The 22,866-nt window shown below is 38.2% G+C and overlaps 1 protein-coding gene across 1 annotated transcript in view; it reads right to left on the bottom strand.

Moving 5' to 3' along the window:
• MRVI1 (murine retrovirus integration site 1 homolog) overlaps positions 1–21,403 on the bottom strand; it is a 102,193-nt gene extending 80,790 nt beyond the window's left edge. The window contains exons 1-2 of the mRNA XM_027884530.1: positions 21,378–21,403; positions 9,741–9,909 (exon numbers count right to left, since the gene is read on the bottom strand). The gene's annotated coding sequence lies outside the window, so the exon portion shown is untranslated. The remainder of the gene's footprint in view (positions 1–9,740; positions 9,910–21,377) is intronic.
• Between the last annotated feature and the right edge of the window lie 1,463 nt (positions 21,404–22,866).

Here is a 22,866-nt window from a genome sequence, read left to right as displayed (position 1 = left end):
AGGAAAACACACACCTACACAACATCTCCTGCTGCCCAAGTGGGCAAAACACAACACGTCAACAGCAACAAAACACACTGCTATCGGCTTCTGCACAGGGGGTGCCCTTCTAGCATTTGGGAAGGGCAAGAATATTTTCATTATGAATCATGAAGTAGAGCAGCTTTTGCTACAGATTCAGAACGAACAGCTCACCATTTCCTCTCTGTAAATACAAGGATTGCTCGAAATGGCTGGGATATCTCATCTAGCGAGACTGCAACAGCCCAGCAAAAAGGAACAGATGGGAGTTAAAGGATTCTTTTTATACTTTTACAAGGCTACTTTCAATTTAGCTTTCAAAATATCTTTAAATGTTATTCTTTTCAATAGCTTTTATTTATTGGTCTCACATCTTTAGTCACTCTGGTGTTTTGAAAGTTACTGTCAGTTGTTGTGCAGCTTACAAGCAATTCATCACATGTAAAATGAACAGCACCAGTTGACAAATTTGACTTGCATACTAAATTCAAGATGCAAATACTGTTTTCTTTTTACTTCACAAAAAAAAAAAAAAAAAAAAAGCTCTCAGAAGGAGAAAAGACAAACATTTATAAACAACCAGCAGTAGTTCCCAGTAGGGAAAAGAGTTTGCTACTGCCACATCACTCTACTAAACCTCACTTTAGTGAGAGGAATCAGCTCTGGCCTCTGTGTACATCTGAAACAGAGGGACATTTGTCTGTTGTTTCCACGTGTTGCTCTGCAGGGAGCACTTCCAAAAGAAATCCTGGGAAAAGAGTGAATGTGCAGCTGAGTCTTTAGGAGAGCAGTTACTGCATCACCTCCCTGCAGTACATACATTTCTCACACCAAGTCTGACATTCTTTTGAGACTATAAAAGGCAGCAAAAGATAAATTAACGGAATTTTTAGAGCAGAGCAATAAAAGGCTTTGAATTAGCAAGAAACTAAAAAAGGAAATCAAACAGCCATTACATCAGATAAATGACAAAGCCATCAGATAATCACTCCAAAATGTAGCCCGCCATGTTCTTATCGCAGAATCACAGAATATCCTGAATTGGAAGGGACCCACAAGGATCATCGAGTACAACTGGCCCTGCACAGGACCATCCCCAAGATCCCCCATCACACCATGTGCCTGAGAGTATCATCCAGATGCTTCTTGGGCTCTGTCAGGCTTGGTGCCATGACCACTGCCCTGGGGAGCTTGTTCTAGTGCCCAACCACCCTCTGGAGGAAGAACCTTTTCCTCATACCCAACCAAAACCTGCCCTGACACAACTTCAGGCCATTCCCTGGGGTGCTGTCCCTGGTCACCACAGAGCAGAGATCAGTGCCTGCCCCTCCTCTGCCCCTCACAGGGAAGTTGTACCTGCACTGAGGTGTTCCCTCAGTCTCCTCCTCTCCAGCTGAACACACCAAGTGCCCTCAGTTGCTCCTCACACGGCTTCCCCTTAAGGCCCTTCACCATCTTCACAACCCTTCTTTGGACACTCTGATGGCTTTCTAATGGTCTTTCTTATAGTGTGGTGCTCAAAACTGCCACAATATTCCAGGTGAGGCCACCCCAGTGCAGAGCAGAGCGGGACAATCACATTATATATGAGAATATTACATAGATATATGTTTAGTAAAAAGTTCAATTGATTTTTAGAACACTTTAACCTTCTCCTAAAGCCTTGGTTCACAGAAAAAACTATTATACATGAGTGTTACTATAATTTAATGAATGATGAAATGCCAGCTGTACCTCACTGAGGTTTGAGCAAAGCATTTTTACCCCACATGTTAGAAGTTTGTTTCAGTATCTGTTTTACTGTAGGTGAGCACACACTTCATTATTTCTCACAGCTGACATGAGACAGCTGCTGGGGGAGCTTGAGAGTTGCTTCCACATGCTCTTCAGTCTTCCTACCCAGTCTTCAAACATTTCTGAACACAAAAGATGACTTTATAGACTTTACATATAATCTGGTGGGTTGAGAGTCAGAAACAAGAAGCCTAAATTCTTCAAGACCGAATATCCCATTGCACTGACCTGGCTTTTTGGCTTACATTGTCCATACCACAACATATAGTCCTTCAATAAGGGCATATCTCCATATAAGCAGCCCATAAAAAAAATTCTAAGGAATGGGACACCTACAGTGTCACTGCACTAATTAACTGTACTTAAAATGTCTTCAAAGACATACCTTTCTCCTCATCAACCACTCATATGTTTAGCTCAAAAAAAAAAATGATTAAAAATTCTCATCCTAAATTGTTCCTCTCACATTGCCTGCCATCCCAAACTGTATTCAATTTTTTGATTTACATAATTCTTCATGATTTCATCTCTCTTCACTGCAGCTTTCCTAAGCTTTCTATTTCGCTCAGAATAACTTACTTCTTTGCAGTTTCCAGACAGCATCGTTTTCACCTTTTAATGAAATAACTGCTTTTCCGATTCAAAGTCTAGAGCTCACTGTCAAACTCAGAACTGTGAATTCTTTAAAAAAATGTGAAAAATTGTTTTGATGCTTAGCAAATCTATCCCCAGGGGGCTACAGTTTTGGTACAGGCAGAAGGAGTGCTGACTGAAGAGTATCTGAAGGTTGCCTGTTTCTTACACGGTACCCTTCCAATGGTCAAACCATTTTACATGCTAATATATTGGTTTTTTCCACAGGTACAAAGCCAGTGAACAGATTGTGAATATTTACTATGAGTGGCACCAAACACATGGAAGGTTCATTGTAAGATAAGGGGAAACTGAATAACTGAGCATGAGATGAAAAGATTCTCTCAGGAATCTACTGTTTGCTAAATTGTGTTGTATTACTTTGCTTCACAAATTAAAACTGCACTGTATTGTTAGAATTGCTTTTGCGAGGCAGAGAGAGATTAGAAAACTCATTTACACTTGTTGGAAACTGATTTTACTGAAAAGATACTGAGAAATATGATAAGGAAGTAATATGAAATTTACTTTGCCTGCCAGCACAATCAGTTAATGCTAGATCTCTTTCAAAACAAGCACAGTTTTATATTAATAAGTGCTTTGAAAATTCTACAATGTGAAAAAAAGGTACACTGAAATATGCAAGTGCTGCTAAGCATGCCCTTTGTTTAGAGTGCGAAACCCAGAGCTGGTCACATAACTTTGTAGCACAGACTTTAACTCAAGTGGTACTGAAAGACTCGAGGAAGGAACTTTTTCCAATAACTGCAGGCACAGCTTCTGAAAATGCACCTGCTGAGAACAGAACTCTGAGACCTGTCCATCTCTTGGTTTGGGTTTTTTAAATATCTGTTATTATATGTTTCCACATTCTATTGATTTTACTTCCCAGGTTTATTCACGTTGCAGAGGACAATGATCCAAAAGTAATACAAGTACTCATTTAAATACTTAAGTTTTGTGCCAGATGCCTCAGTGAAGATTTTCTTTTAAAAGGTGAGAAGGTTAGCTGTGTAAATTCTATTCAGCTGGAAGCTGAGGGAAGAAAAATATCAAGTTGAGATATTTTGGAAGAGACAGATGTGATTAATAGAGCTGCTCTTTTGGCATGACAGAGAAAAAACTAAGCAAAACCAAAACCAGGAAGTCACATGCAATTATTCCATTTATTTCCTACAAAACTTAAAAATTTAATTGCTTAAGAGGGTTCTGAAGAACAGACAGGGCTGGGAGAGATCAGGAGAAACACGGGTACAGGCCCAGCAAATGCCATGAGACATTAACAGAGATTTTTGAAGACTTATAGTTAAGTTAAACACTCCTTCCTTTTAAATAGGGATAATACAAATCCAAACCCACTGGAAACAAATGTATGTTTGGCAATGGGTGACAGCATGACGCCAGAAGAATATCTTTTCATTGTAATTGTTTATAAAATTCAGGGCACCAATTTAAACTATACAACACACACGCAAACTCAAGTTTGCAACTGCACCAGTTAATGTCTGCTTAAGAGGTTTTAAGTACAAAAAGCTTTCTAAATATCCCTTCCTAAATGAGACAGCCTTTGAATACTTTAAAGACAGGTTTTGGCTGAAGTTTGGAGGGGCAGAATTAGTACTATTAGCATGCAATATCTGTGACAACTCTTTTGCACACTTATGGCGGAAGGAACCATCTCCAAGGGAAAATTGTTGTTGCATTTGTCACCTAAAAAAAAGCAGATCTCATAATAATTTAGGCATCTCCATACTTTTACATATTGAAACCAGCTTTACATAGCAAAGCTATCTGCTTGGTAAAATTATTTAGATCAATTCCTCTCAGTGTATTCCTACTGACTGAATATATCAAGAGGGAGCATATTTAGACTGCAAGCTCTCCGGGACAGGAACAGTATCATTTTACAATGTCAGGAACAACAGTTTTAGGATCTTTGTGCCCTACTGTTAATTAAACAAGGAACACTGTCACAGAACATAGATGCGTTAGTATGATCAAAAGTTAGCACTCTGCCTGTTCTTCCTTTTCCCTCCATTATTTATTGTAGTAGTCTGGATTTCTTTAAAAAAAGAAAAAGCAATAACAGCAAAGTTCTAATTTTTTTTCCCCCCTGGAAAGGACTGAAGAACAAGCTTGCATTGTTTCCCTTTACATTAAATAGGAGCAAAGCTGAGGAGAACAAATAGCCACTTCCATTAAAATTCAGACCAGGTAATTTGTCATTTATGTGTAGCTGTCCTAACAATAGTGTTTCATTAAAAGCACTCTAATAATTACCTTATGTGCCAAAACTGGGAAGAGCAAGTATATCTTAATAAATTTATCTCTTTTGGCACTGCCTTTGAAAGTAAATAACCAGTTTTCACTACTAAACACTAACTTACACATTGTATGAAATGAAGATAAAAACAATAAATTTATGTGGAGGAAAGTTCAAATGTTCTATGTGCTTACATATTATGATGGTAATCCTACACTTAAATGAAATCACTGTAAATTTATGCCAGGGGAGGAAGGAAAAATAATGGTGCCTAGAACTTAGAAATTTCACAACTTATTGTTGCAGTATACTTTATAACCTAAAAGTATACTGCAACAACTTACATTTTCAGATGTAGATGAGACTACTCAGACTTTACAGGAAAAAAGAAAGCGTTATCCCTCTTCACAGACATAGTCTGAGGTCCCACCCACTTCAGTGACATCAGCAAGCATTTTGTCACTGATTTTAGTGAGATCTGGATGGAGCCTCAAGTGACTGATGACGTGAACATCACTGTCCTGTTCACAGCTTTGTGCACAGCTCACTGAAAGAGGGAGGTCTTCCAGGATGCTTGTCACAGGAAGGAATCCCAATTAAATATTATGACATTCATTCTCAGAGAGTTACCAAGGAATGTTGCTATTAAATATATTATTCTCAGCTGCCAGACCCCAAGATCAGCATAGTACTCTTTGTAATTATTATTAGCTATTGTGGGCAGCTTTTATTTATCTTATTCTTCCCCTGACTCAGTTATGACTAATTTTCTCCTTATAAAAAAAAAAAAGTAAGTGTAGTTAAGCGGTGGATTAAGTTTCTCCCTTTGCTGCTTGAGATGGTTCTTATCTGTCAAACTGCCTCTTTTAGAAAAATACAAGCACATATGTGTCATGTTAAGGAGTCTGTGAGAGGATAACTAAAACATAAGTGTAGAAGTGTGTTTTATCAGCTACAAATAGATTGGCTGTAATAGCAAACAGAACTGTCATCACTCTGGATTTCTGTTACACTTGCTGTAACACGATTGCGGTGCATAAATATTCATCCCACCGTAGTTATGAACAGGAGAAATATTAGTCTGTTAAATGGTAAGAAAACACAGGTATAATTTTCCCTTCTGGGAGAACAAACCCAACATAAATATCCATGCAATAACAAAAAAAACCCAAACCAAACCAAAGACAACTAAAAAAACCCCTCCTCTTTGCCATAAAATAAGAGTACCTTACTTCTAAAATCATAGTTGATTGTAATTTTCTCTCCTAGTTTGATACACAGACAAACCCTTACACTGCTCTCTTAGTTACATGAGCTCAGGTTTGAACGTGGTACAGATTTTGCAGTTCAAACTCAGACTTTAAAACAAACAGAAGAATCAAACTAAGAAAACCAACCACACAACATGCCTTCCCCCTGCCCCCAGATTCTCAGGAAAGAGCTGTCTCAGGAACAGTAGGATTCCTCACACAGCTGATGCTTTGCAGCACTAGTACCAGACTGTTGAACTCTTGTGGCTCTCTGGGTTTCATCACTGAAGCCCAAATGCAGCCAACAGAAGTGTGCCAAGGCAAAGCTCTTCTGGCTCATTTACTACGGTCCTGCAGAGTGGAAGTGTCAGGATGTCTGTGCAGGGGGTGGGAGGAGGGGAGGCAGCAGTGGCAGGGAAGATAGCTAAACATGACAATATTTAAGTGTGTTTACTTATCCCATCAGGAAATCCTTCATTTACAAATGCTTAGTTTACTGAAACTTTGCTTTAACTCTAAACCAGTGAATTTCATGTGAAAACTTTAAAAACTGTCTTCATCAAAATAAAGGCAAAAAAATACAACTGAATTTTATTGCAATCTTTTCAAAATTTTAGCTCTTTGTTTGTATGTGTGTGTTTGTGGGTTTTGGGTTGGTTTGGGTTTTGTTTGGTTGGTTTTTTTTTATTTTGAGAATTAAACCACTGATGACTACCCAGCAAGAGGAAAATCAAAACCAGCCAAAGGACCAGACTTGCATGTTAATTATGATTTTAAAAGTTACTTCTTTCTATTTTCTATTTCTATTACGGTGGTTAAGTCACGCGATGTACACAGAAGGTGATAGAAGTTTATAAATCAATGCCTTAAATGTGCCCATGTAGTGCTTGGAAAGCGACAATCTTCAGAACTTCTCAGCTGTAGTCCTACTTCTCTAGATATTTCACTTAATGGCATTGTAAGTTGCTATTGTCATAAATAGCTTATCCGCTGAGCATCTGCTGCTTCACCCACACAGTTACCCCTCGGATATTGTTCTGTCCATGCTGCACTGAAAGTACTTGAGTGCTCAATCTTGTCATCTTAAAATCCTTGTCTGACAAATATCATTCCTGGGGCTTGGAAAGAGATTATATTTAAGGTCCATTTTAGCTTAAACCATTCTATGATTCTGTGATTAATGAGAATTCTAGACGTTTTTCCCCACAGAGAACAGTCAGCTTTACTAAACTTGCTGGTATTTTGGACTTGTAACTGCTCCAGTTTCAACTCCATTTCCTATACAGGAAATTTTTTCTTACACTAAATGATAAGTTAGAGGAACACAGATGGGCCTTCAGGCACTCCAGCACTTCCCTTGATCTCTGAAAGCTTTCTCTTTTAAATGTATGTTTAGTAAGACATAACTGCTGTACTATTCTTTTTGTAAAGTTTGAACAAGTTTGCCCAGCCTTAAGCTTTCACAAAAGTATTACCATTTTTCCTTATGTGCTCTCACAACTTTTTAGTCTTGCAATTCACACCTCAATATGTTTGAAAACAATTTCATTTATATGTAAACACCTTGAAACTGCTTTTCCCTGTAATCTGCAATACTAGATCACTCCCTGGAGAATAAATAGCTCAAAAGCAAACCTTCAATATCCAAGCTCTTTCAATGAAAAAACCACCACAAAACACCCAACAACCAACAATCCCAAAAATATTTCCATTCGTTTTTAAGATGTAACAAGGGGCAGGTGCAAAGTCTGCCATGAGCAAACATTTGCATCCAATTACTTTCATGCTAGCATGAAGTTCACAAAAACAAAATCTTGGAATTTCTAAGCCTAAAATTCTAAAACTCAAGCCTTCAGCTCCCCAAACACATGTGACCACCATAAAACATCAAAGGGAGCCAGCTTTGGACCAGCCATGAAACTGGCTCTACCACCACCTGTTTCCAAAGCTTTCCTTCTTTGGGACGCTTTTTCTCCCCACCTCCATCCCTCATGTATATGAGCATTTCCTGTGTTTTGCCTGCACACAACAAACCAGACTCCCTCTCCCACTCCTCTTCAGAGAAGTCTGTCTGGGCTACTGATTTGTTGCCCCTTTCTTCCAAGCCTTCTGCTTCTGGCAGACAAAGCCATTTTAAGATGCAGTGTTTCTTAAACCACAGTCAGACCTGACCTAATGAGGGAATAAATATGGTCCAGACAAACACTACAACAGATGCCACTGCACTCTGTATTCCACACTCCTGGCTCCAGCTTCCTGCCGGTGGAACCAGCCACCTGCTACTTCCAACCCTCCAGCACAGGCCTTGGCTCAAAGCCACCCTCAGAAGTCCGACACTTAGAAACAGATTTAACAAACTGCTTAGCATTTCACAAGCACAACAAGAAAGTGCAACATCTAAACATTCAGCACAGGATTTCATCCATTTCCAGGTGGCTTTTCTCTACTTTGTTTGCTCAGCAATAGGTTTGTATTTTTCAAACAAATACACTGTTTGCTTGCAGCTCTGCATATAACATTGTATGCAATAACTCAATAAAATTCACAAAAGTTTATGAATATGGTAATAAAAACCTTATTATTTTTGTAGTCATAGCAAGACAACATTGGCACTGCTGATCATGGTGCATCCAGCGCAGTTCATGTCTTCTTTTAGATTTTTAGAGGCTGCAGGAATTTGCAGCTTTTAAAATCCCATGTAAGCCCTTTTCTCACTCAGACTGTAAAAGCATCTTGTATTCCTAATCTTGCCTCCAAAATATTGATCCTTTGCATTACCCATGTTTTGGTTGTTGTGGTGCCACATAGAGCACTCGCTGTATACAGCACAGAATCACAGAATTAGGGTTGGAAAAGACTGCCAAGATCACTGGGTACAAGCTTTGACAGAACAGTACCATGTCAGCTAGAGCAGAGCACTCAGTGCCACACCCGGTCATTTCCTGAACACCTCCAGAGATGGTGACTCCACCACCTTCCTGGGCAGCCATTCCAATGCTTAACAACCCTTTCTGTGAAGGAATTCCTCCTGACATCCAGCCTGAACCTCCCTCGGAGCAGCTTGAGGCCATTTACTCTTGTCCTGTCACTTGTTACCTGGAAGAAGCAGTCGATCCCCACCTTACCAAAACCTCCTTTCAGGGAGTTGTAGGGAGTGATAAGGTCTCCTCTGAGCCTCCTAAACATCCCCAGCTCCCTCAGCTGCTCCTTGCAGGAATTCCTCTCTAGACCCTTCACCAGCTCTGTTGCTCTTCTCTGGACCTGCTCCAGCACCTCAGTGTCTTGTACTGAGGGGCCCAGAACTGGACACAAGACTTGAGGTGTGACCTCACCAGTGCCAGGTACAGGGGGCAATCACTGCCCTGGTCCCACTGGCCACACTATTGCTGATACAGGTTGGGATGCCATTGGCCTTCTTGGCCACCTGGGCACACACTGACTCTTGTTCAACCATTTGTCAACCGGCACCCCCAGGGCCTTTTCCTCTGGGCCACTTTCCATCCACTCTGTCCCCAGCCTGCAGCCCTGCAGGGGGTTGTTGTGACCCAAGTGCAGGACTGGGCACCTGGCCTTGTTGAGCCTGATACAGTTGGTTTTGGCCCATTGATCCAGCCTGTCCAGATCCCTCTGCAGAGCTTCCTACCCTCCAGCAAATTAACACTCCTGCCCAGTCGGTGTCATCTACAAACTGACTGAGGGTGCCCCAATTCTCTTATCCAGATTATCAATACGGATATTAAACAAGAGCAGCTTAGTTAGTGCATTAGAAGAAAACACACCTAAATGAGTTAGCAGGCTTAAGTACTAGCTGAGCATGATCCTGTCTGCCTCACAAGTTGGCCTTTGAAGGTTTATGGGTTGGAACTGCCAAGCTGAGATACAATACTTTATTGAGCGTTGTTGGACTGCTGTTCCTTCCTAGTCTTCAAACACAGACATGAGAAAATGCTAGGAAAAAACATAACAATTGACATGGCTATCAGTTGTCCTCAAAATCCAACCTTACTGCCACACAACAAGGTAAGGCAGCCATTGCCCACTTCTCTAGTTACGCATCAACCACCCAGACATTCAACCTCTACAGAATTTTGGGGTTTGGTTTTAATTTTCCCTTTTTACAGAACCTCGATAATAAGAAAAAGAATACAACTCTAAAAATAGATTACTTAAAGAATATCAGCCTGACAACTATTCCTCAGTACTCTACTGTCTGCTCAGTACTAAATCTCCATTCCTGCTTTCAGTGTTGCAAAAAATGCCATTAAATGTCTGTGAGCTGAGTTACTGGACAAAAACTTGACTGCAAGAATATAGTAGAATTTACAAACCTTAACCAAGCTCAGAAGACCCCTGGGACAGACACTGTACAGATTCAAGTACAGACACAGCTCCTCCCTTTTGGAGATATAGCTGTTAAGGTAATTTGCCATTTCTTAAAAACAGTTGAACAAATGAATGAAAGGCAAAAGGCTTGTTTCCTTTCTTTACACAGTTGCTCTGTCTCCATCTCCCTAGTAAAAAACTCCATAGGTAATCCGCGACTGCCAGTGTCAGTATTTCCAAAAAAACCGGGAAATTCCAAAACCTATTTTGTTTGCAGGTCAGAAACAGAGCAGCATCATAAAGCTTCTCTTATGAGACACACTGATCTAATCTGTTTGCTTTTAGAAAGATTATTGTAGATAATTAGCTACCTGGATTTGGGAGGATGCACTACATACTGTTGCTTTCAGTTCCAGGCATTCAAGAAACTTTTAAGTGTCCCTGCAAGTGCTTATAAGAAATTTCCTTCAACCACTCTTTTTTTTTTCTTTTTTTTCTTCAGAGGTTCAGAATAAATTTTGGGAACGGAAGGATTTTAAATTAACTCTAACTTGGTCCACAATGTAAGAAGCATTTAAACATCCTTGACAGTAAATGCCACTGATTTTATTTTAAACAAAATTTTTGGAACAAAACTGAGATTGCCAGAAGAAGAACAGCACCTTGGATGTCATAATTTTCTGTGTAATACTGATATTAAGTCTTCCTTGAAAACTACTAAGGAAACATATGGATAATTTCACAGAGAAGTGTCATAAAGCAAAGCCCTACAGAGGAAAGTAAAAATAAACAATATCCTCTTCTCTTCACTCTTCCCATTAGAATAGCATCAGAATATAAACTAAGCAAGAGAGCAATTGGTCATCCTCTTGGAAAAGTCACCAAAAGAATTGCAACTTTACAATATTAAGATAACAGAAAACAAATCACAAAACCCTCACTATGTTTTGCTACAAAGCTGAAGTAAAATTTGTCATGTAAAACTAGACAATGATGTGCAATTTTAAAATAACATTTCAAGCAGTATACACAACAGAATCTCATTATGCAAGTACAACACCATTTGAGGGCATTGTGCTGGGGTTTGGGGTGGGGGGAGGAAGAGGAACACCAAACACAGGATGTTATGTGAGGGATCTGTAGTGCTGTGTGCTTGATTTTAATCAGCCAGAGCAACACTGATGTCACAAGGTCATGACTAAAATCATTAGTTGTTTTTTTGTAAGTTTAGTCCCTGCCTCTGAGAAGCACCAGGAATATGTGCCTTAGCAGTCTGTCAGGTGTAATTCAGCTGCTTTCCCACATAATTTCATGTGTCTCAACTCTTTCCAGTTACTGGATGGTACAATGCATGACCTTGCATTCCTTTCCAAACAGTCACTGCAAGGCCTGTCAGCAGGAATGCTAAATGTGTGTTGTTTACAATGGTGGTCACCACTGGACCTCGGGAGTTCAGAGCAACCATTTAAACAAAGGTCATTCATAACTTCCACGTTGTTAAGGTTTGGTCAGCCCCTCATAATTGTCCCTGATATCCCTTTTGAGCTACATTTTCTGCAGGAGATACACAAGTTTACAGTAGGGGCCCTTCCCACATTTGCACTGCTGGGACTGGCAAGTTGTGAATTTTTTGTTGTTTAAAGCCCAGTCAGTACTCAGAAAAGACAGCGTCATTAGCAGTTGTCCTAAACCGTTTTTTTCCCCTTCTGTGTCTTGCATGGCCCCAATTCTTTCACAGTGTATGCCATTTAAAACTCACTACACAAGTACTTCCTCTCTTCCATGCCATCATCTTCCAACACACACAACTATCCCATTACCTTCACAGATATTTATCTCTATCTCTAGGGATATTGCTCAGTATTACTCAGCTGCATGTTCAGTATAAAATCAATATTGAAATCAAATACAAAAAAAAAAAAAAAAAAAAAAAAAAAAAAGCTTTGCTAGTGTTACCAGAACAAAAAATCTTCAGCATTTTGAAACTAGGAATATTTTAAATTGTTTAAAATGTTGTTTTGGGGTGCGGGTTTTTTTGTTTGATTGGTTGGTTTGGTTTGGTTTTTTGTTTTAATAATACTAATTGGGAGTACATTTTCTGACTTTAGATTGTTCCTACATGGAAAACATTCCCATTCATCAAAGACAAAAGCTTCTTATCAGTGATCATAATATATTGCCTGGACCTGCCTCCAACTGTTACACCAAGGGGATGTTTCACCAGTAGCACAAAGAGCTGTCTCCTGGTGCTCCGGGAAGCAGCGACACTGGAGAGCACTGAGCTGATCTGCAACCTGACCCTCCCAAGCCATGCAGGTCTGGGAGCAGTGCAACCACACTGATAAAACATCACAGAACTCCTGCCAAGGTTCTGACATCACCCAAACACATGCCATAGCCAAGCTCTGCTGGGTCCTGAGAACAGAACAGTTCCACCTTCGGGCCCCACAGCACCCTCAGGCTGTGCTGAATCCCACAGCAGCCAGTGCTGAATCACACGTGGGTGAGTGCACAGCAGCACCCACAGCAGCACCCACAGCAGCACCTACAGCAGCACCCACAGCAGCACCCACAGCAGCACCCACAGCAGCACCTACAGCAGCACCCACAGCAGCACCTACAGCAGCACACACAGCAGCGCTGCAGCCGCGTGTGGCTCATGGGGCCCTTTGCCTGCGCTGGGTAAAACTAACTTCTTTAGAGAGCTGCCAGGAATATAAACTGACATTTAATTAAACCCACTGCTTAGGTTAAAGGGGTAGCTCACCACCTGAGAGGAGCTAGAATTTTAGCTGAACAGCTTTCAAATATAGTTGATTCCACGGAGAGGCAAAAGTGCTTTTAAAAGGCCAACAGTGTCTTTCCCAGTTGTTTCAGTTTGCCGTCCACAGAGGTAGGCAAACATTTGTATTACATTTGTAAGGGTGAATTAACAATACTCACTTTTCTATATTTCGCTTTCCTAGGAGCAAAAAAAGATTTTAAAAAGATGGTCTCCTTTTCAGCATTTCTATTTAATATGTAAAACACAAATGTTTTGTCTGAATAAACACTGTAATTAACAGTTTGCCAATTAAAAAAAATGTTGAAAGCTAGACACTGAGAATAGCAACGTTCATCCTCAGACTGAAGGCAGTAGTAAAACATTAGTCTTAAGCCAATTATACAAATAATTAGTGCATGCAAGTGGTTTAAGTAAATATTAGAAGTTCTTTCGTGTGACATGAGTGTCAGTAAACTCCCTGACATAGCATTGTGTTTGGTATTTTATAACAGGCATTCATTCCACAGCTCAAAATTCTGCACTTTTGTCTCAAATATGCTCTTGAAAAGCACTGCAGAATTGGATAAGCTAAAGGAAAATGCTGTATCCTACAAAATTCAACAGTTTACCACTTCAGCCAATAAAATTTAAGCTAATATAAGCAAGCAGATAGAAAAAAGGAACTGGAATTAATTCAAGTAATGATGACAGGCTAGGGCTATGTTTATATTAAAAAAAGAAAAAAATATCCTTATTAAAACTCACTGATTTGGAGAAGGCCCTGCTTTCTATAAATCTGTCCACACAGTCAATACAGCACACTTTCAAAGTTTTAAAATACAAGATCAGCATTCACTTTTTAAAATTCTTCCTGTTGTTATCTCCCTCAGCTCTCCAATAAGTGTGCTGGAAAAAAAACAAAATCATACAACAGCAAATACTGTAGAAACCATACTTTGAAAAAACCCACAAACCAACAATAGCACGTTGCTCCAACAGCAGCTACATTGATATTACCATGCTGGTCAATCTTGCCTTACAGAAGTAACAAGATACTCTTAGGACTAATTTTTATTTTTTCCATGCTTGCCTATTATTATTAAAGTTCATGAGCAATTGTTAAAAAATACTATTTACTGACTTGGGAATCAAAAATGGTTAAATCTTTTTTTTCTAGTATTTTTCATACAAAATAACTACACTTCAACTCTGGCCACGTTTTGCATCCAGTCTCACAAGTGGATACAAAAACAGCTTGGAGAAAAAAACTAATCTGATTGCAGGTTGTTACAGATTATTCAAAAATGTAGACACATTACCATGGCCACAGTAATAGTATCTAATTTCCAATTTGGCTCTCCGAGGCAGATGACCTACAGAGCTCCTTTCATTGTAAATTATGCTGTGATTTCGTGAATGAAAACTGAAAACACATGGCAACACCTTTTTTTTTTAAGATTTCAATTTATTATTGTTCTATTTATACCTCAAGAGTGCCCTCTGCTGATGTTTATCCTGCTTGATTATTCGCATGGAAAAACTGAGAGGGTATGTTACGAGAATGTGTTAGAACTTTTCCTGCAAATGAAAGAAGGAAATAATTGCAGAATGTTCTTGTGTCCTGTTCAATCAGTACAGACTGAATGGGCAGGGTTAGGACAGAGGATGTAAGCGATCAATGCCTTTATCAGGTCATTTTGGAGAATGAATATACATATTTAAAGTCAAAGCAGGTCTCTTCTCCCTCACACCATGAAAATTTAGGATACTTCCCAGCAGCCTTCAGAGCCACAGAACAGCTCTACCCAGAACATGTGAAAACTTCCCCCAAAAATTACCAGCCTTCCTTCCTACAGCAACAGCAGTTTCATGGAGGGAACTTGAAGGAAGAGACTGAAAAGGATACGTTGGATAAACCTCTCAAACCAGGAAGATCAGAGGGATCAGAATTGGCAACCATTCACCTTCAGGTGCCTGAGCTACAGTTTTACATACAAAACTGTGCAAGTGATAGAGAAAAGAACTTAGTAAAATTATTACAATCTTTAGTAAAGAGGATTTTGGTGTAATTTATTGTCATTACCCTTGGCAGGTTCTTCCTAGGAGGACAACATCAAAACTGCTTTTAAGACACAGTTAAAATGGAGGTATGTACAAAACAAAACAGTGCAACACGCAACAGAAAGCCAGATTCTCCAAACATTTGTCAGGATTATAACTGCCTATCTTAGAAGTTTCTCAGTTGTGTGAGAATGAAATTTTATTAAAACTGTAATAAAGCTTTGGAAAAACAGAAGTGAAAGGTTTCCCTTCAAAGTTTTCAGTCTACTTAAATTCAATTTCTAAGTAAAATTATTCTTTTTTCCAAATCTTACACTGCTGTCCAAGCTTTGAAGGGCCACGCAGAAGTGTTTTGTCTTATTTTAGATGTGTCACAGCTAAATTTGTGTGTTTGTTTTTTCTTTTGTATTCCTACAGTCTCAATGGCCATCAAGAGTTCCTCCTAAGGTGACTGTATTCCCCAGCCTATTAGCAGTCACCATGACTGAACTTTCCTGGGGGCAAGTAATACAAGTATTTTCATAATAGCATTAAGAAATTAGGAAAAAAGTTTGTAGAAGTTATATTACCAATCATGAGTGTAGGAATTCAAAGGATTTCACATCTCCTTCATGGCGCGTAAATGTCTTTCATAAACAGCATCTGTTTACAAAGGGAGTGCTCTGTTTACACGCCCATGGAAAACACAAATAACCCTAAAGAAAGGTAAAACTCACATCTTTTTCTATGTATTGCTGAATGGGATGTAACAGTGAGGGAAATTCAGACTAAACTTCCTGAGAAACTCTAAGAGCAAAGCTAAGCAATGAAGCTGATCCCCACAAGGGTTGAGAGGTTTCCATCACTGCAGTTTCTGACGGAAATTTCTCGTATCAGCACTGCACTCCTTATGTGCAGCTTCTGCACAAAACGGGGCTGATGAATTAGGAAAGAAACCTGTATTTTTAAGATGACATTAGAAAACACAACCACCCTTGTCACTCTTAAAGAATGACTCAATTTTGGAGGTACATCTGACTAAAAATGTGAGAATCTGAGGCATACACACCTGTTCTTCCAGACCTGAGTCACGCAGCTGTCAGCTGTACTATGTCTACCAATTTTGCCTACGAGTTGCTTGGTTTGTTGCTTGAGTTGTGTTACCTTTGATTAACACAAAGGAATTATGCCTGAACGATATTTAGTTATAAACTAGTTAAAGGTGTTTCTCTTACAAGTTTTGTGTTCGTAGAACATTATGAATTACCACACATAGACCCCGAAATTGCACCACAATCTGCCAAGGTGCAAATGAGAGCCCCTCTTTACCCAGTGAGATAATAACTAGAAGTAGCAACTTGCACCTTCCTTCATCTGAATGGTCTGATCTGTGTGCATGCATAGTCACTTGACTGATATAAATAAACTTTTACTCATACTTGCAGAGGCAGCATAGTTCTGCCAGTTTCTTTACTGGCTTCTCAATCAACAGAATTCTTGACTGAGCTCCAGCAGTAGCTCTATTAGTGGTGATGTGCAAGCTGGAAAAAACACAACTTGACTTTACATCCCAGGCTGGGCTTGCAGAGAGAAACAGCTTTATTTATAAACATACTGCATCATGGATAGCAATTCCAGCAGCAGAGGACTACAAGGCACTAACAGTACCAGACTGCTCTTTGGCAAATGAAATCAGCTCAGAACTCCAGGCAGACATCCATATGCATCTTACTGAGAGAGATCAATTTAATTCCTTACACCATTCAGTCTCACTCACTTTAATAACGACAGACATTGTTCTATTAATGTGCAAACCCAAGAATTTCCAGGCAGTTCACAATACGGGCTTTCTAGTGCAGCAGTTTGCTACTGCTGTGAACTGTAGGCTAGATTCCATTAACACAGGGTGAGAATACGAAGTCCAGTATCTCCCAGTGTAACCACCCAGACTTATCAGGGAATATCAATTTTAGAAGATGTCAGACTTATCAAGGAATATCAGTTTTAGAAGATGCCTTGAGAAGGGGGAAGGGAGACCTGAAAATTTACGACTGTACATTTTTTCTGCTTTCTAAGTGTTATTGCCTGCTTCTGGGAAGTTCCAGTTAACAGGTAGTCCTTCAGTTAAATTACTTTTAAACAGATAGCTATCCACTTGCCACATGGTTTAGAAGTTGAACAAGAACGTATTCTGAGAGCAATACATGGAAATAGGTTCCAAATTATCTAGTGAACCAGTGCTCAGAATACCTCCTTGCAGCTTAAAATAACATTTGCTTCTGCCTGATGACATTTACTGGTTCTCTTCCAATCTGAGGCCTTAATTCAAGAAGATAGCTGGGCTTATGCCTCATCAAGGATCAATGGCTCTACTTGCATGGATCAAGTTAATTGTAAACTTGAGTTACACATTGATGGGAGATATGAAAACAGGCTTCAAGTATGGCATCCATCCACATCACTTCTCAAATCACTGAACAAAATGTCCCTGGCCTTCTAAGAAGAATGTGGATATAAACACATCAAGTGCTACACAGAAACACAGAACAGACATTTCTTAAATAAATGAATAGCTAGATACACATTGTGCTATTGCACTGGAATTTTAAAGTAGTCTGATTTATGTTTTCCATCCACAACGTAAGATGATAAAAAATAAGGGCTTTTGCATTATTAATAGAAAGATGCATTTAAAGACACGACATAGAATCGTTGCCATAAAGGTCAAGTTTTAAAAGTGCACTTTTTCCTCCTGGGATGAAATAAATTACACATAATATACCCACTTTACAACTAGTAGTTTAGACCCAATAGAATAATAGTTTCCATCTTGAGTGGGAAAAAAATTAAAATTACTATTTTTCTTTCCCACACAAAGATTTATTTTCTTTTCCCTGGGACCGAAAGTTATTAGTGTGTCCAACAGAAATTAATGACTTCTATCTAAAAAGTAAGAGATATTCATGAAACACTGAGGGGAGGAGATCAAAATTATGAGTAAATACACTGATGAGAACATAAAGTAAACCTTAATAAAATCCCAGCATCTCTGATAATTAATGCTGTGGCTGTCAGTAAATATTAGTCAACCAGTAACTATGTATTTTAGCAGTGCTAAAGAAGGTTAAGGAAAACAGCCATGAAATCTAAGTTCATGAATATGTAAATAGACAGAAGAGTGAGGCTACTTACAGTTTATTATTTTAAATGCATGCATAATGTGTTACACAGTATATATTTAGTGAACATGTGTAAGAAGGGGGAAGTGTGTCTATGTGTGTACATAATACTTTATTTCAAAATGCAAACATCTATTTTGCAATCCCTCCTCCAAAAAATTGATCTTAAAAGGTTATGGAATAAGCTTTTAATAGATTTAAAGGTTTAGTCAGAAAAATATTAAAAATAGAGGTTTCAAAAATCAACACAAGATGGAAACTTCCAAACTTGGGTCCCCTGTTCACATCTTAAACTTTAGGTAATCAGAACATCTACACAGGCAGGAACTCCAAGGTATTAATGAATTAAAATATAAATCATACCCAAGTTCTGCAACATCCGTGACATTCATCCTTGTGCTCACGCAGACTTGGGATCTTGCCCTCCATCTTTTCAAGCACATTAGAAATAGGCTTTATGCCTTCTGTGTGATGCAAAACAGATTTATATTATTTTTTAATTNAAGAAAAAAAAATAATAGACATATAGAAGAAAAGTAAATTATCAGAGAAGAAACTCTGGATGTTAGACACATGGAAATTAATTCTTTTTTCTATTTCATTCTATGTATAGAAGTCAGTATATAGTTTATATGATAAATCACATTAATGAAAAGGACTTTGAGAACAACCAGTCACTGCCAGGAAGCAGAGAAAGATTTGTTGACATATTCCCAAAAGCTTTCTTCATCTTCAGGCTGATTCTCAGGCTTCATCCTTCCTGAGAATTTCAGCACAAGTGTTCATTGTTATTTTTGGAACTGACTTCTGCACTCAAGCTCTTGCTTGTATAATGTGTTTTCCTTTTCTTAAACTTTCTGTTAAAAACTTGAGTTTTAGAGAACATGCACAGGTTTCAGAATGAAAAGAATTGTTTTACCAGGCATATAATGCAAGAAGGAGATATTTTAAATCAGATATAGTTCCTCTGCTACTTTCATAACATTTTAAAAATTACCATTATAGTATCAGAAGACATCAATTTCTGTACCTATTCTGTAGTCTTTTTTTAACTTCAATTTTCAGGATACAATAAAATTCCATTGAATAGAGAAAGTATATTTTATTATAAGCATTTTATGAAAAACAACTGTCATTATTACATGTCAATATTTTATGTCAAAGCACCTGTCAAAAAAAAACATTTTACGAGAAACAATTTTATCAAAAAGACTAGAGGATGATGGAGATCTCAATGTTCTTGGCCTAGTTACTACTATCTCCATTACAGCAATAATGTAATTTAATGTGTTCAGAAATGGGTTGTGCAATTTCATTTCAAAGAATATGGTATCAGAACTCAGGAGTCCTCCTGGAAGAAAGCTTTGGCAAGGAATAGTCACTGTGGTCTCCACCCCAAACTTTTGGTTTCTTTTTAAAAGTTTAGCTCTGATCAAGTGCAAGCTTTTGTAAACTAAATGATTTTAAAGAGAGAGAATACACAATGGCAAAATTCGAGAAGTTTATAACAAATAAGCTAATAAAAAATTAATATCTCTCCTTAGGTGTAAATCTGTTTAAAGTCTTAAAGCCACTAGTTCTTCCTAGCAAATGTTCTATACTAAAAGTTAGTGATGCGTTCATTCTTTACATTGCAGCACTGCAATATCATCTGATCCCTCTACAGTCTTTTGTATAATCCTCCCTTGTCCTATTAATTGCTGACATGCATTTTAAATCTGTAATGCTATTGCATAATCCCTGAAAAAGCCTTCACCAGGAAGGGGGGGGGGGGGGGGGGGGGAGGAATCACCCTTTTTGCATATGATATGTCTATCAATCAAATAAAATTTATCATTTAACAATTCAGTGTTTGTCAATCACAGTTTCCTGGAAAAAGTAACATATATTTTTGACATCCTGGAACGCACTGAAGCCGAAGAGACAGGAAAGTGCAAAGCTGTAACCGGAGGAAACACTGAACTCCCCAGAGGAAGTCCAAATCCTCTGGAAAGAACGCTGGATACTGCCTGTGAACAGGAATCATCCTTTTTGTCGCCAGAAGGTGGCAATAGCGAGACCGTACTTACAGCAACAGTTTTATATCTAGAAACTTGGTGAGGTTTTAAGCATTCAAAAATTCACTTGTACTGCTAACTTTTTATGGCACTATTCATTTCTGACCAGCCCCACAGAGAACAATACGAAAGTGTCCTGCATCCTACAGCTGCCTCTCTGGAGTTTTCCAAGAGCAACTCCATAAAGCAAAACAAATCCAAGACTGTACTGTTTCTGTGATAATTTTTTTTTTTAAACCACACTTTTATACCGACTAATCAACAATAAGTACAACACATAGAAGGTAGAAGGCTATCAGTGCAAAAACTAACAACAGCAAAATCGGCCTTTAAAAACCAACCATGAAGCGTACTGGGGTCAGAGCAGGTTCTGCATCCACCAAAAAATAAACAGAAATATTTCCCCGCATCCCACATAGAGAATGATACTGAAAAGAAGTACAGCTATAATTTTAGCACCACAATATTCCTGACAGCGGAGATGTTACATTGTATGCAGCCCAGGCAAACCATAACCAGGGGCAGAGCAAATAGAAGTGGGCCCGTACAAAAAGGAGACGCCTGTGCCAGGTAAGAGGATTACAAAGAAGTCAGTAGGACAGGTAAGCATGAACAGTATCTCATGTATCTTAAATTCAAAAGCATTCTCTCTCCAATTTCAAATACACAATCACAGATGCCCCTTACAGTCTTTGCTTGCAAAACAATTCTGTAGATTTAGGTGACTATCCAACTCAGTAGGATAGAATTATGCTTAACAGATAAATAAGGCAAACACAATCATGTGAAGAAGCATGAAAAACAACAAAAAACCCAATCCTGGCAGTATAAAACAATGCAGGTTTTAGTAGCCGTACAAAATGTTTCACGGTCTGCAAAAACACTACACCTTCCAGTGAAACATTAACATGAAGCGGTCAAGACCATCCATTCTAACAGCTCTGTCTTGTTACATCTCACACTGGTTTATTAAAAGACCTAGTTCTGTAGGAAAAGAGTACCTATAGCATCGCTCAACATTCATCTGATATAGCCTTCATCAGCATTCCTTACCAGCAGGACAGAAAATCCCAGCTGCTGTATGATACTTTATTTATATAAGTATTTCTGTTATTGTTAACAATCCAAGTTTAAAAGTAGGAATTGAAATTTCCGCAATAATAAAATACAAAGAAGTAAAAACAAAAGACAGCAAGATAAAACAAGCTTCGTCTTGAAATGTCCCTAAGCACTCATAAATGTGAAAAAAAGCAGCTGTTTTCCCTAGAACAATATTTTATACATAAAATAGATTCTATATAGCAGTAGTGATTTATTGTTATCAGTGTATATGGAAAAAAAGGTTTCTTCCCGCTTTAAACAATATTAAAGTCAATAGTTTGCATACTATAGTACTAAAATTTTAAACATTTAAAAAATTAGGTTTATAGCAGGAAGTAAGAATTGTTTTCATTCTTTAACTTTGGTTGTATATTCTTAAGGCCTGATCCTATAAAATCTTTCATTAAAACTAGTTTTCTGTCCGTGAGGAAAGGTAATTTACTACAGACACTGGTGAGCAAACACCTCAGCAACAGGTTGATTTTTCAGTCCAAATATCTTCAGCATCAGCTACAATATCTAAAAAGTAGTTTATTTTGAAAAATCAGCCTATAAATCAGTAAAGTAGACTTAGAAACTCTATTAATTAGCATCTTGCTCTGTATAACATTGGTTTTGGCAATACAAAATATAAATACAATACAAAAATGTGCACTCCTACTAATTTCAATGTCACTCTGCTTTCCTGCCACTTGCAAAAGTTTATCTACAATAGCCATTTATGGAACAAATCTACTCAAAGAGCAGGAGAAATACTTGTTGCAATGTATGGGACCAGTTAACTCAGTTCAGAATAACTAGTGTCTAAATAAAAATCTGAAGTTCACATTCAAAATGTTAAGTAATTAAAAATACTACTTACTTTGGCTTCAGAGAACACGTGACACTGTAAGTCATCTAGTCATTGCTACTGTAATATGTAGTATTACAGTAATTCACAATTATTTTTTAAATCAAATCTACTAATATGATGCATTATAGTTATGACTATTGATTCATTCAAAATTTTGTATTCTGTGGATAATTAGCTATAGGACCAAACTGTTTGCTTTAGGGTTTAATAGACTGTGTAAGTAATGCCATATATTTAATTTTTTTTTAATCACCTCAGTAGAAATGTGCCAGACAATCTTTTGGTCTTACTAACTTTTTTTTTTTTTTTTTTTTTTTTTTTTTTTTTTTTTTTTTTTTTTTTTTTTTTTTTTTTTTTTTTTTTTGCCTTGGTACAGCTGGGAAAAAACCAAAATTGATCATATGTTACTGTGCTTGCTGTGTTTTATACAAGTACACCAATGCATCTGCCATCATAATTGGAAAAACACAATTTAGGAGCAGCCAAATTTTAAAATTTCTTTACTTTGGACCTCCCTGTGGCTGAATCCCTCTCACAGAACAGGCTACAGGATCAGTGCCTGGGCTCAGCATTTTATCAGATTTTATC

This window comes from Empidonax traillii, unplaced genomic scaffold (genome assembly GCF_003031625.1).
Source record: "Empidonax traillii isolate 1590-97213 ecotype Southwest subspecies unplaced genomic scaffold, ASM303162v1 scaffold148:size1803964, whole genome shotgun sequence".
Lineage (NCBI taxonomy): Eukaryota > Metazoa > Chordata > Aves > Passeriformes > Tyrannidae > Empidonax > Empidonax traillii.
The sequence above is the reverse complement of the archived record's forward strand: the minus strand, read 5'-3'. Positions and strand labels throughout refer to the sequence as shown.